Source organism: Camellia sinensis, chromosome 8 (genome assembly GCF_055761805.1).
Source record: "Camellia sinensis isolate YWXY chromosome 8, ASM5576180v1, whole genome shotgun sequence".
In the NCBI taxonomy this organism is placed as follows: domain Eukaryota; kingdom Viridiplantae; phylum Streptophyta; class Magnoliopsida; order Ericales; family Theaceae; genus Camellia; species Camellia sinensis.
This window is the reverse complement of record NC_138968.1, coordinates 61967737-61982178: the sequence shown is the minus strand read 5'-3', so window position 1 is coordinate 61982178 and position 14442 is coordinate 61967737. Positions and strand designations below refer to the sequence as shown.

At 37.6% G+C, this 14442-nt stretch overlaps 1 long non-coding RNA gene across 6 annotated transcripts; it reads right to left on the bottom strand.

Moving 5' to 3' along the window:
* Positions 1-549: 549 nt before the first annotated feature.
* Positions 550-4119, bottom strand: LOC145796953 (uncharacterized). 6 transcript variants are annotated; one of them, XR_014337745.1, is made up of 5 exons: positions 3930-4119; positions 2130-2302; positions 1464-1690; positions 1319-1380; positions 550-806 (listed from the first exon to the last, which is right to left on the bottom strand). It is a non-coding gene; the product is annotated as an uncharacterized LOC145796953 (long non-coding RNA). The 6 variants fall into 6 exon arrangements; XR_014337748.1 differs by having other exon boundaries at positions 1464-1575; XR_014337746.1 differs by having other exon boundaries at positions 2130-2246.
* Between the last annotated feature and the right edge of the window lie 10323 nt (positions 4120-14442).

Sequence of the window (14442 nt, the reverse complement as noted above, 5' to 3'; positions counted from 1 at the left end):
AAAATATTTCAAAAAGGACATAGCATGACATGTGCATTTCATCTCTTGAGACTTGTATAAAATGTACAACAAAAAACAGTTTTGGCAACACAACAAAATTCGTCGCCAAAAGGCAAAAATCGTCGGCTAAAAGCTTTGCCGACCCATAGAGCTTCGCCGGTAACTCGTCGCTGAAAGTGTGTCGGGAAAAGTTTTTACCAACGAAAAATTCATTGCATCGCCAAAAGCATGTCTTTAGCGACAAACATCTTTGTGGGCAAAAACCTTCAACCATCATTGCCAATTTACCATTGCGTCGGCAAAAGTGGTTCAAATAAGATGATTATGTGTCACTTTTGCCGACTCAAATTTGCATCAGTAAAAATGATACTTTTGGCAACAATTTGATTGCGTCGGCAAAACATCTAATTGTTTTATAAAAAATAAAAAAAAATAATAATTTGGTATTTGGGTTAGCAAAAATTACCATCACAAATAATAAAATATTTTCCAATAAAAAAAATTATTAAATAATATCCACACTTTAATTCACTGACATCCAAATACATATAAATAAATAAATAAATTCTATTTATGATAGCAACAATAGCCCATGTGTTCTTACAATTCAAAATTTAAGTTTATGTACAACAATACCTAAAGTTAAACTAACTACAAAATAAATAAAATCAAGTCAATCCCAATTGGAACGATGTGTTTAATGCAACTATAACATCACAAATGACAATATGCAAATGCATGTGAACAAGCCTCTTCTCATTTCCAATTAGTACTTGAGTAAGATCATAATCTCCATCTTCAACAACCTACATTCAAGAAAGAAAAATAAATTTTTTTTTATTATTGATATTGTCATAAATGAAAATTTAAACTTGCAAATTTAGAGGACTGAGATTTAAGGGAAATGTATAAAGAAATCTCAACAGAATTGAGTTAAAGCATTGAGATTAAGATTTTTGTAATTAAGATTGAGATTAAGACTAAGAAATGTCAAAAATTCATAACATAATCCTAAGGGTTTGTAATTAAGATTTTGTTTTTTTAATTTATGGTGCACCTTTCGTAAGTATATAAAATTAATTCGTAACTAACACCACAAAAATTCAACACTTTTTTTATGATAAGGTGGTGTGTACAATAGTTTGACTCTATAAAGTAATATAACACACAAAAATATGTTATTTACAACCAAAAGGCTAAAGCTGTTGTCTAAGTAGATGATCAAGATGCTGACTTACATATGAACTTGATTACAAAAAAAAAAATCAAAGCAATAAAGTGGTAAAATAAAATGGGTCTCAATCCACATTGAAATTACCTGGTAACAAGTAGGAGGAAGATTGCAATTACTCGAAAATTTGTGGAAGAACCTCAGCCCACCTAATAAATAACAAAACCATCATACATATATTCTTATATATATATATAAGAAGTATATATAAAGAGAACAAAAATGAACATACCCACTGAAGGAAAAACAGAGGAAGACCTCACTACAAGAAATCGCATTTTTCGCAACGGAACAAAAAAATGCCCCCTCTTTAAAATCTTCTTTAACAGTACAATGTCCACTTCCTGATGAAGGAGTACTAGTTTAACCCTCAAGCATGTAAAATTACAAGCTACGTTGTCAAAGACTCAAAATCACTCTAATCTCATGAACAGCAGGGGTAAAAAAAAGACAGACCACCTACAAAAATAGAAACCAAATCCAAAATTCACATTAATAGACATGATTATTAGTGGAGCCCACTTATAAAACAAATCATATCCCGCTATATACATTTTGTGTCCAGCTTATGTGCTCTCTTAGACTTGGCAAAAAAACTGATAAAATGGAGAGAAGCTAAAGAACAAGAAGCACTGGAAAAATCAAGGGAGCATATCTTCTTTTTAGGGCAAGTAAGTTATAGGGAGCATATCATCCAACCCATTATATCACACATCCACTCAATACTATCTGAGAAACAAAGAGTGTGAACTGAACATTAATAATGGGTTTTTGCACTGGCTGCTATTCAAGATCAAGACAAAGCTAGATTTATAAATCAAGATATTAATCAAGGTCTAGGAAAAGGAAACATTTATCCCGGAAAAAAGAATTAAGTCAATAAAGAGAATTAAGATACCTCTTTAAAAAGTTGGAAGTGATATCATATCACTCAACCTGAGGAATGTGATGAGAATACCACACAGTTGTATCAGTTGCTATCATAAACAATGAGAACTGAATTAGTTGGTTTAATCTGCAACCATACCCAAAGCCATCTCAACAAGAAGTCAATAGCATGTATGGTTTGCTCTGTCACAGGTTTGTTAAAAGAGTGCAATACAAAAATTAAAACAAAAAAACAGAAAAAACAAAAAAAAAACAAAGCCCAATTAGTACACATTAATGTGTGATACATATTAAAAAAAATAATAAGAATAAAGTTTAGAGAAAAAAAAAAAAAAAATAGCATCAAAGAATAATAATATGAATTGAAAAGAATTTGATATACTACTATTGTTTCTTTTCAAGACTTGAAGTTTGTTCTCTTTCTTGGGTTTGTTTGGGAATGACCATTTGGACTAAAATAGTCAAAAAAGATAAAATATGTTAAACAAACACCTTACCTCTCTCTCTCTCTCTCTCTCTCTCTCTCTCTCTCTCTCTCTCAATATGAAAGTAAAACTAACAGTAGATTACTTGAATTTGTTTGGTAGAGGACACACTTTGGGTTGGGATTTCTGAAAACTACACAAACCCTGATGCACCAAAGTCACTGTTGGTGATCAAGAAGCTCGTTGATGATGGCCAATATGCCGAAGCTACTACTGAAGCGATCAAGTTGTCAGACAATCCTTCAGCTGTATGCTACTTTATTACCTTTTATTGTGGCAATTTTGGGATCATCAATTGAACCATGTGGATATTATATACAAAAATGTGCTATTATTGTATCATTTGTCCATAACTAAATTTTGAAGCACTTCAATCCAAATTAGAAGTTTTGATTGATGGAGGCATTGAAACATTTAACTAGCAACACATTTAACACTGTTTGGATCATGGATTTTCAAATCCCTACCCAAATCCATGACACAAACACAGCCTAAGAAAATAGAAACAAATTCAAATCTTGTTTGTGAGCTTTCAATGCTAATTCTATGGTTAAACTTAAATAATTGGATGATTGGATCTTTTATGCAAACTGATTATGTTCTGTTTCAAATTTTCACTTACACAATCTCATTGTAAAGCTCATATAGTTGTGAATGTGCACCATTGTACATGAGGAAATTTTCAACAAGCATCTACAAACAAAATTAGAACACCCAAGGTGATTCAAAAAGATACAACGAGCATATTACATCCACTTTGGTTAATTTGGAACTTTCTGCATCCATTAAAGCTAGCTTACATCTGAGTTGTAATTGATATAGTATCATATTGGGGTTAGTATTCCTGATCCTAAGTGAAATTTCATATTTTTCTATGATTTTTCTTTTTTATTTTTCATAACCTTGTAATTTTCCTGTGATGATGAGAAGGTTTACCACCTTCTGGGTGATATCAAGCTAGAATTTGATGATTCTCATGCTTCATATAGTGAAGAAACATATTCAAGAGTACTGGACTTGGATACTGCAACTACAAAAGTGAAAAACATTGTTCCTACTGTGCAATCTAATAAGAAATAGGGTCAAATAAGCAAGAAAAAAAAATCTTTAAAAAGCCCTAGCAATTCACTAGAAGCTAGAGATATAATGGTTCTCCCCTAGTTCAAAACTCAATAGAAAGCAGATAGAATTGCAGGTTATGCATGGAACCCTTGACAAAGAAACGAATAACTGAAACGAATGAAATACACAGCAAATAGAACAAAGATTCAGATAACAAATTGAGAGAGAGAAGTAAAATACAGAGCAAAGAGGGGACGACCTACCGAGCCAGAATGAAGAGGCGATGGTGTAGCACAGCAACGGCAAATGGCGAAAACCCGACGGTCGACAAATATCTACGTGGGCGTGCGATTGTGAGGAGAGAACTTCCAATCGTGAGAGAATGGCTGTGCAAGGAGAAAATCGTGGAGAGAATAGGGGTTTTTTTTGGAGGGAAGGTAAAAAACATGGTCACTGTTGTTTGGTTTGAGTTCAATTTTATTATTACTAGTGGCACACATAATGTGTGTGTAATTTAAATAAGTTAGAATAAAAAAAATAATAATGAAATTAATATTATAATGTGTATTTAACTTAAGTGGTATGTGATCATGAGTTCAAATCTTGTCCATCTCTTTATTTAACTTTTTTTTAAAAAATAAAAAATACCTTGCCCATCTCTTTATTTAACTTTTTTTAAAAAAATAAAAAATACTGCCACATGGCATGAGGAGAGTAAAACTTCAGGACACCATAAGAGGTGTTCACTTTATAATAGTATAGATAGATTATTTATTTTTCTTACCCAAAAAAATCTTTCTATTCTTTTTAAATATATTTTAAAATTAAAAATTATTCATATACTTTGTAAAATTATATAAAATTGATATGTACTTTTTAGTATGTTTGGTTTCAATTTTTTAAATTCAATTTTTTTAAAATTGAATTTTTTTTTTTTGTTTTTCGTGTTTTTTTTAAGTGAATATTTTTAAAATTTTGAGTTTTTTTTTTTTTTTACTTTTTTGGATGCACCTTAGTTAAATGTATCTAAAAAGTAAAATATTTATGAAAAAATATTTTAAAAAATTAATAAATACACAAAATATAAAAAATATACTGAATTTTTGTTTTTTTTTTTTTATTTAGTGAAATTTTTAAAGTTTTTTTTCACAAAAATTATACTTTTTAAGTGTATTTATGTTAGATGTGTCTAAAAATTAAAAAAATTGCTTAAAATATTAAAAAAATCAGTAAAATTAAAAAAAATACAAAAAACAAGAAAGTAGAATTTTTTAAAAATTGAATTCTAAAAAATTAAACCAAACAAACTATTTAATTTTTTAATTTTTTCACAAAACTAATTTTTAGCCTTTTAAAAGAAATCTAAAACAAGTTTTAGAAAATCAAAGCCATCTCAACTTTTGCCGACAAATAATTTTGTTGTCACTAAATGTCTAATTCTTTGCCAATGTGTCACGACCCAAACCCGGCCCTATGGGTTTAGCACCGTAACCGGCCAGTAATCCGAGATTACCGAAGGCCTGCAGAACAGTAATACAGTAAAACAGAGTACAGGGCCTGGCGGAAGCCAATACAGTAATTAAACAATGTCCAATGAGCTGTGACAGTCTGTATGCAAAAGATTTTCCATGCATTCATACATAAACAGTACAGAACAGTATGCACAATATTCACATCCATTCAACTAGGGACTCAACCCTACAGAACAGTACAGGAAACGTTCCGTCTGTACAAAACAGTACGGTCTATCCAAAACAGTAAAACAGTACAGAAGGGGGAAAAAAAAAACAGACAAAACACCCCCAAGCCATAGCATGGCAACTCGGAACCTCGCAGTGAGGCACAAAGGCTGGCTTGACAAAACTGGAGTAACCCTGACGCCTCTAGCTGCGGTCTGGTGCCTGTACACCTACATATATATATAAGCAGTGAGCTAAAGCCCAGTGAATAACATAAAGCGTAAAGAGGTTTAGAATGAATGTCCTTACAGTAATGAAAACAGTTCAATTCAATCAGTATTTCAGTCGTTCAGTACAGTAAACAGTCATATGTGGTACATCCATTAGCATAACAGTAACAGTAGGTCTTGAAAGACCGAACAGTAATGATGGCCATCAGTCAGTAAACAGTAGTGGCTCCACGAGGGAACCGACAGAGAATTCTGTCGCAGTAACAGTAACAGTAAACAGTAGGTACTAAGGATGCCACAGTACAGTTCAGAAATAAAGGACATACATTCATTCAGTAAATAATACCAGTTCAGTAAACAGTTCAGTTCAGTATTCAAAAGATAGTCAGTTGAACATATCTTTACACAATTGTTACTCACAGAGTTCTGGGCTACAGTATGCTAGAGCGTGTCTCTCCAGTCGCCAACCCTACACAGTTCACAGGTTGGACACACACTAAGCTACACAGTTGGGAAAATATCATAACTTAATCCCTAATTTGCCTTGGTGTGTTCTACAACGATATCCTCATCAAGATGTCTTAAACTAGGCCTAAGAATGCCTAGGATGGGATGAGGATGCAAAAATGCACATTTAAAAGCGTTTTCAGAAAAACAGAGTCCCGCTCGAGCGCATGTTTCCCCGCTCGAGCGTACATGCAACAAAGGTACACGCTCGAGCGTAAACTTTACCGCTCGAGCGTACTGTAAAAGTACTGGATGGGTGAAATCTCCGCTCGACGCCCGCTCGAGCTTGAGACATGACTCCGCTCAAGCGCCCTATCCTCCGCTCGAGCGGTCTGTAAAACAGTGCAGAGAGATGCTGGTTGCTCGGATTCCACGCTCGAGCGTAACTTTCCCCGCTCGAGCGGAAGTGCGAAATCTGGAAAACCCAGATTGCACCTCCAAGCTCAAACTCAAGTTTAAATGCATCAAAACCGATCCTCTTGGGCTCATTTTTTGGAAAACTCTTATAAACACATGGAATAACATGATTCAAAGCTCAATTTGAGAAATCAAAGCCCAAGGGTGTTTAATTCAAACCCAATTTCAAATCATTTTCCAAGAACAATCTTCAAACATGACATGCATGAGTTTTAAACCAAATTAAAGCTCCAAAGCTTGATCAAATGAGCTCATTTCTTTTCAAACCAGTTGGAAACATGGTCTATAACAACAATATGAGCATGCATGCACTAATGTCCATGTAATCAACCTCAAAATGCAACAATACCAACATGCATGCAAGAAATGATCTTCAATCCATCATTAATGAACCACATCATGACTTAGCTCTTCAAATTAACATGAATCATGCAAGAACTAGCTCAAACACATCAATAAAGGTTGAGTTCTCTTACCTAGAGCCTCAATTACAAGTGTAGGACCACAAAGCAACAATCAACCTTCAATTCTCTAAGTTGCTTAAACCAAATCTCAAGAACTACACCAACTCTCACTCTCTCTCTCTAAATTCGGCTAGAACAAGAAGAAATGGCTGAGCAAATGTGTTTTGATTCAAGTATAAGGCTCAAGTGTGTGTATTTGAGATAGTGGCCCACTCAAGGGCATAACGGTAAATAAGTCCAACTCTTTAATTAGCTTATTTAATCTAATTTAATCATACCTAATCAATTTTCAGATAATTGTACAATAAAATCACATAAATTACGAGGGTCACAGAACACTAATCGGTTTCAGATTCGGCCGCCGATAAGGCCTTCAATTAGCAGTTTAAACACTAAAATACGAACAGATCAAATAAACAATCAACAGATAGAATGCAGTTCAAACAGATGTATTCATTCAATTCAGTTTCAATTTCGGTCAGTCAGTTCAGTACTTTAGTCAGTTCAATTATCAGTCATTATCAGTTCCATTTCGCAGTAATCAATGATTAACGGTAATCATTCGGTCATTAATCAGTAAACAGTATGAGGGTTGTTACAGTCTCCCCTCCTTATAAAGAGTTTAGTCCTCTAAACTCGAGTTACCTTCATTCTGGAAGAAAACAGGATTCAGTGGAAACAGTTCAGGATATCGTTTGGCCATGTCCTCTTCCCTTTCCCAAGTGGCATACACGCCACCGTGGTTTTGCCAGTCAACTTTCACTAACGGGATCTCTTTGTTCCTCAGTTTCTTGATTCGTCTGTTTACAATCTGTATAGGCCGCTCCTCGTAAGTGTAGTCATCACTCAACACTATCCGAGCAGGCTCAATCACATGGAAGGGATCCCGGAGGTAGTCTCTCAACATAGAAATGTGGAAGACGTTATGCATATGCTCCATTTTAGGAGGAAGCGCAACTTGATACGCCACTGGATTGATTTTCTCAATGATCTCATATGGTCCGACGTATCTCGGTGCTAACTTGCCTTTGACTCCAAAACGAGTCTGGCCTTTCATTGGTGTCACTTTCACAAAAACGTGATCACCCACTTCATACTCTCTGTCCCGTCTTCTGACATCTGCATAACTTTTCTGTCTACTCTGTGCAGTTTTCAGTCTTTGCTGTATCAGTTTCACTTTTTCAGTTGTTTCATACACAATCTCGGGCCCAAGCAAAGGCCCATCTCCAACTTCTGCCCAGCAAATTGGAGATCTACATTTTCTGCCATACAATGCCTCAAAAGGCGCCATACCAATACTCGAATGGTAGCTGTTGTTGTAGGCGAATTCAGCTAAGGGCAAATGACTTTCCCAGTTTCCCTGAAAATCAAGGACACACATTCTCAGTAAATCCTCCAGAGTTTGGATGGTCCTTTCTGACTGTCCATCTGTCTGAGGATGGTAGGCACTACTCAGCCTCAATTCAGTACCCAATGCAGTCTGTAGACTCTGCCAAAACCTCGATGTAAACTTCGAATCCCTGTCAGAAACAATAGACACAGGCACTCCATGCAGTCTTACAATTTCATCAATATAGATAACAGCCAATTTGTCCGCATTATAGATTGTCTTGACAGGTAAGAAGTGAGCAGATTTGGTTAGTCTATCAACAATAACCCAAATTGAATCCATACCTTTTCTGGAGCGAGGTAATCCAACGATAAAATCCATCGTGATATGCTCCCATTTCCACTCTGGTATGGGTAGAGGTTGCAATAGTCCGGCAGGTCGTTGATGTTCAGCTTTGACCTGTTGGCAATGAAGACATTTGGATACAAAATCAGCAATTTCTTTCTTCATTCCCGGCCACCAGAAATTCTGTTTCAGATCTTGGTACATTTTCGTATTCCCCGGATGGATAGACAATTTCGAATTGTGGCCTTCTTGCAGAACTCTTCTTTTCAGTTCAGTATCATTTGGTACACACAGTCTTTCTTGAAATTTCAGTACATTATTCTCAAATTTGAATCCCGATCTCGGTTTGGATTCTCTTTCCTCGATGATCTTCTTCAAGAAATCATCCAGTTGCTGTTTCTCTTTAATCTCTTCAATCAGTGCCGGTTGAGCAGAAATAGCAGCTAAGGTTCCACCTTGTTCTCGTAAAACAATTTCGATTTCAGATTTTTCAAGGTCACAAAGCAACTCTTTCTGTCCTGTAAGCAAACAGGCTAAGTTTCCAATCGATTTCCGGCTCAATGCATCGGCAACGGTATTGGCTTTTCCCGGATGGTACAGTATATGTAGGTCATAATCTTTAATCAGTTCGAGCCATCTCCGTTGTCTCATGTTCAGTTCTTTCTGTGTGAAGAAATACTTTAAGCTCTTGTGGTCGGTGTATACTTCACATGTCACCCCGTAGAGATAGTGACGCCAGATTTTCAGTGCAAATACTACTGCAGCAAGTTCCAGATCATGGGTCGGGTAGTTCTTTTCATGTGGTCTCAGTTGTCGGGAAGCATAAGCAATAACCTTCCCATTCTGCATTAAAACACATCCCAAACCCTTATGAGAAGCATCACTAAATACAGTATAACCATCCGTACCTGATGGTAAAGTTAAAACTGGTGCAGTCACAAGTCGAGTTTTCAACTCCTGGAACGCAGATTCTCTTTGGTCAGTCCAGTCAAATGATGTCCCCTTCTGAGTTAACTGAGTCAATGGTAGAGCAATTTTGGAGAAATCTTTGACAAATCTTCTGTAATATCCAGCCAATCCCAAAAAGCTTCGGACTTCAGTCACATTTGTTGGTCTAGGCCAGTTCACCACAGCTTCAATTTTCTGCGGATCAACAGAAATCCCGTCTTTGCTAACAACATGCCCCAAAAACATAACATGGTCAAGCCAGAATTCACATTTAGACAGTTTAGCATACAGTTTCTGTTCTCTTAAGGTTTGCAGGGCAAGTCTCAGATGATGTTCATGTTGTTCTACACTTTCGGAGTAAATCAATATGTCATCGATAAATACAACAATAAAGTCATCAAGGTATGGTTTAAAAATTCTGTTCATGAGGTCCATAAAAGCAGCTGGTGCATTCGTGACTCCAAAAGGCATAACTAAAAATTCATAATGTCCATACCTCGTTCTAAAAGCAGTTTTATCAATGTCTTCCGGTTTAACCTTCAGTTGATGATACCCCGATCTGAGATCAATCTTAGAAAACACTTGTGCACCCTGTAACTGATCAAATAAGTCATCAATACGCGGTAATGGGTATTTATTCTTTACAGTTACCTTATTCAGTTCACGGTAGTCAATGCATAGTCTCAGTGAGCCATCTTTCTTTTTGACAAACAAAACAGGAGCACCCCATGGCGAAGTGCTGGGTCTGATGAACTTTTTGTCTAACAGTTCTTGCAGTTGCACTTTCAACTCCTTCAGTTCAGTTGGAGCCATTCGGTAAGGAGCTTTCGAAACTGGCTGTGTTCCGGGAATCACATCCACGGTGAATTCAATCTCCCTGTCAATCAAATCCCCTGGCAAATTCTCTGGAAAAACGTCTGGGAATTCTCTGACTATAGGAATACAGCTTATATTAACATTAACATCAGTAGATACAGTTAATACAGAACACATATATCCTTTACCTCCCTTTCTAATCAGTTTAACAGCTTTCACAGACGAAATCAGATACGGAGGAGGTACTACTCCACTCCCATTAAACACAAATTCAGGCAAACCGGGTGGACGGAAAACAACTTGCTTGGTCACACAGTCAATAGTGGCATGATATTTTTGTAACCAATCCATCCCCAATATTACGTCAAAATGATCAATGTTCAATGGCAGTAAATCAATAAACAGATGCATATCCCCAACAATGATTTCACATGCGGGGTACATATATGCACAGGTCATAGATCCTCCTACGGGTGATGATACGGCTAGCAGATAGTTCATAGGTTCTAAGGGTCTATTCAATTTCCGTGAAAAAGCATGCGACACGTATGAATGCGTAGACCCCGAATCCATCAGTACATATGCATTTTGAGTACAGATAGAGAGAATACCTGACACAACGGTCTCGGTATTCTGCACATCTCCCGGTACTAGTGCGAACACTCGGCCTTGCCTCACAGGCTCTTTCCCGGTAGCTTTAGGGTTAGGCTTTGGTGGAGCATTTGATACTGCTGCGCTTGGTGCAGCTTTACCACTGGCTTGTGGAGCAGAGGGGCAGTCTTTAACCATGTGGCCCACCTTGCCACACCGGTAACAAGCTCCAGATATTCTGTAGCAGACCCCCTTGTGCTTCTTGCCACACTCAGGACAGGGTGGTATAAATCCACTCCCCTGACTGGGGCTAGTTGTCAACCCCGTATTCTGTTTCTTGTTGGCTGGGTTGTGCTTGCCTTTCTTGAATTTGAAACCCTGCCTTTTACCATGCCATTCAGTTGTTGGTGTTTCAGATTGCTTCACCGCTGCAATGTTCGACTCGGCCATCAATGCTCGGTCGAGAACACCCACAAAAGTCGGTAATTTCAAAACATTTATCCGGTCAAGTATTGCCACATTAAGGCCACCTTCAAATTTTCTGGCCTTCTTATACTCAGTATCCACCATATGCGGTGCATATCGGGCAAGTTCAGTAAATTTGGTTTCATATTCTGCAACGGACATTGTGCCCTGCTTCAACTGTTCAAATTCAGTCACTTTCCTATCCCTAACACACTGAGGGAAATACTTTTCAAAGAAGGACTCCTTGAACTGAGCCCAAGTCATAACAGTATTTGTATCACGGATCAACATCCACCACCTTCTAGCCTCTTCTTGAAGAGTGAAGGTAGCTAACAATACCTTGTTCGCTTCCGAGCACGGAAACACTTCAAATAATTTCTCTGTTTCCAGAACCCAAGCTTCAGCTTTTAGCGGTTCAAGGCCTCCCTGAAAGGATGGCGGTTTCATTTTGCTGAACTTCTGGGTAAGAGCAATTATATCCCCATCATTCACATTCACATTAGGTTCCGGCTGAACCGGAGGAGGAGGAGGTGGGGGCGGTTGGTTCTGTTGTTGTTCAAGTCTAGCAGTTATCAGTTCGATCATTCTTTCCATTCTTTCCATTCTTGCCTCAGTAGATGAGGACTCAGGTTCATTTGCATTGTCCATTTCACTATAAGCAGTTATAACAGTTTTAAACATAAGCAGTCATTTGTTTAACAGTTTAACACATTAGCAGATATTCAGTCATAACATAACCACACACTTTTCAAGTTCATGAGATGCCCTAATAACTTTTCTAGGACACCCTATAGCTCATTTGGACACGTGTGTGCGGTATAACTCGTGGTAAGTATCGCTCTGATACCACTCTGTCACGACCCAAACCCGGCCCTATGGGTTTAGCACCGTAACCGGCCAGTAATCCGAGATTACCGAAGGCCTGCAGAACAGTAATACAGTAAAACAGAGTACAGGGCCTGGCGGAAGCCAATACAGTAATTAAACAATGTCCAATGAGCTGTGACAGTCTGTATGCAAAAGATTTTCCATGCATTCATACATAAACAGTACAGAACAGTATGCACAATATTCACATCCATTCAACTAGGGACTCAACCCTACAGAACAGTACAGGAAACGTTCCGTCTGTACAAAACAGTACGGTCTATCCAAAACAGTAAAACAGTACAGAAGGGGGAAAAAAAAACAGACAAAACACCCCCAAGCCATAGCATGGCAACTCGGAACCTCGCAGTGAGGCACAAAGGCTGGCTTGACAAAACTGGAGTAACCCTGACGCCTCTAGCTGCGGTCTGGTGCCTGTACACCTACATATATATATAAGCAGTGAGCTAAAGCCCAGTGAATAACATAAAGCGTAAAGAGGTTTAGAATGAATGTCCTTACAGTAATGAAAACAGTTCAATTCAATCAGTATTTCAGTCGTTCAGTACAATAAACAGTCATATGTGGTACATCCATTAGCATAACAGTAACAGTAGGTCTTGAAAGACCGAACAGTAATGATGGCCATCAGTCAGTAAACAGTAGTGGCTCCACGAGGGAACCGACAGAGAATTCTGTCGCAGTAACAGTAACAGTAAACAGTAGGTACTAAGGATGCCACAGTACAGTTCAGAAATAAAGGACATACATTCATTCAGTAAATAATACCAGTTCAGTAAACAGTTCAGTTCAGTATTCAAAAGATAGTCAGTTGAACATATCTTTACACAATTGTTACTCACAGAGTTCTGGGCTACAGTATGATAGAGCGTGTCTCTCCAGTCGCCAACCCTACACAGTTCACAGGTTGGACACACACTAAGCTACACAGTTGGGAAAATATCATAACTTAATCCCTAATTTGCCTTGGTGTGTTCTACAACGATATCCTCATCAAGATGTCTTAAACTAGGCCTAAGAATGCCTAGGATGGGATGAGGATGCAAAAATGCACATTTAAAAGCGTTTTCAGAAAAACAGAGTCCCGCTCGAGCGCATGTTTCCCCGCTCGAGCGTACATGCAACAAAGGTACACGCTCGAGCGTAAACTTTACCGCTCGAGCGTACTGTAAAAGTACTGGATGGGTGAAATCTCCGCTCGACGCCCGCTCGAGCTTGAGACATGACTCCGCTCAAGCGCCCTATCCTCCGCTCGAGCGGTCTGTAAAACAGTGCAGAGAGATGCTGGTTGCTCGGATTCCACGCTCGAGCGTAACTTTCCCCGCTCGAGCGGAAGTGCGAAATCTGGAAAACCCAGATTGCACCTCCAAGCTCAAACTCAAGTTTAAATGCATCAAAACCGATCCTCTTGGGCTCATTTTCTGGAAAACTCTTATAAACACATGGAATAACATGATTCAAAGCTCAATTTGAGAAATCAAAGCCCAAGGGTGTTTAATTCAAACCCAATTTCAAATCATTTTCCAAGAACAATCTTCAAACATGACATGCATGAGTTTTAAACCAAATTAAAGCTCCAAAGCTTGATCAAATGAGCTCATTTCTTTTCAAACCAGTTGGAAACATGGTCTATAACAACAATATGAGCATGCATGCACTAATGTCCATGTAATCAACCTCAAAATGCAACAATACCAACATGCATGCAAGAAATGATCTTCAATCCATCATTAATGAACCACATCATGACTTAGCTCTTCAAATTAACATGAATCATGCAAGAACTAGCTCAAACACATCAATAAAGGTTGAGTTCTCTTACCTAGAGCCTCAATTACAAGTGTAGGACCACAAAGCAACAATCAACCTTCAATTCTCTAAGTTGCTTAAACCAAATCTCAAGAACTACACCAACTCTCACTCTCTCTCTCTAAATTCGGCTAGAACAAGAAGAAATGGCTGAGCAAATGTGTTTTGATTCAAGTATAAGGCTCAAGTGTGTGTATTTGAGATAGTGGCCCACTCAAGGGCATAACGGTAAATAAGTCCAACTCTTTAATTAGCTTATTTAATCTAATTTAATCATACCTAATCAA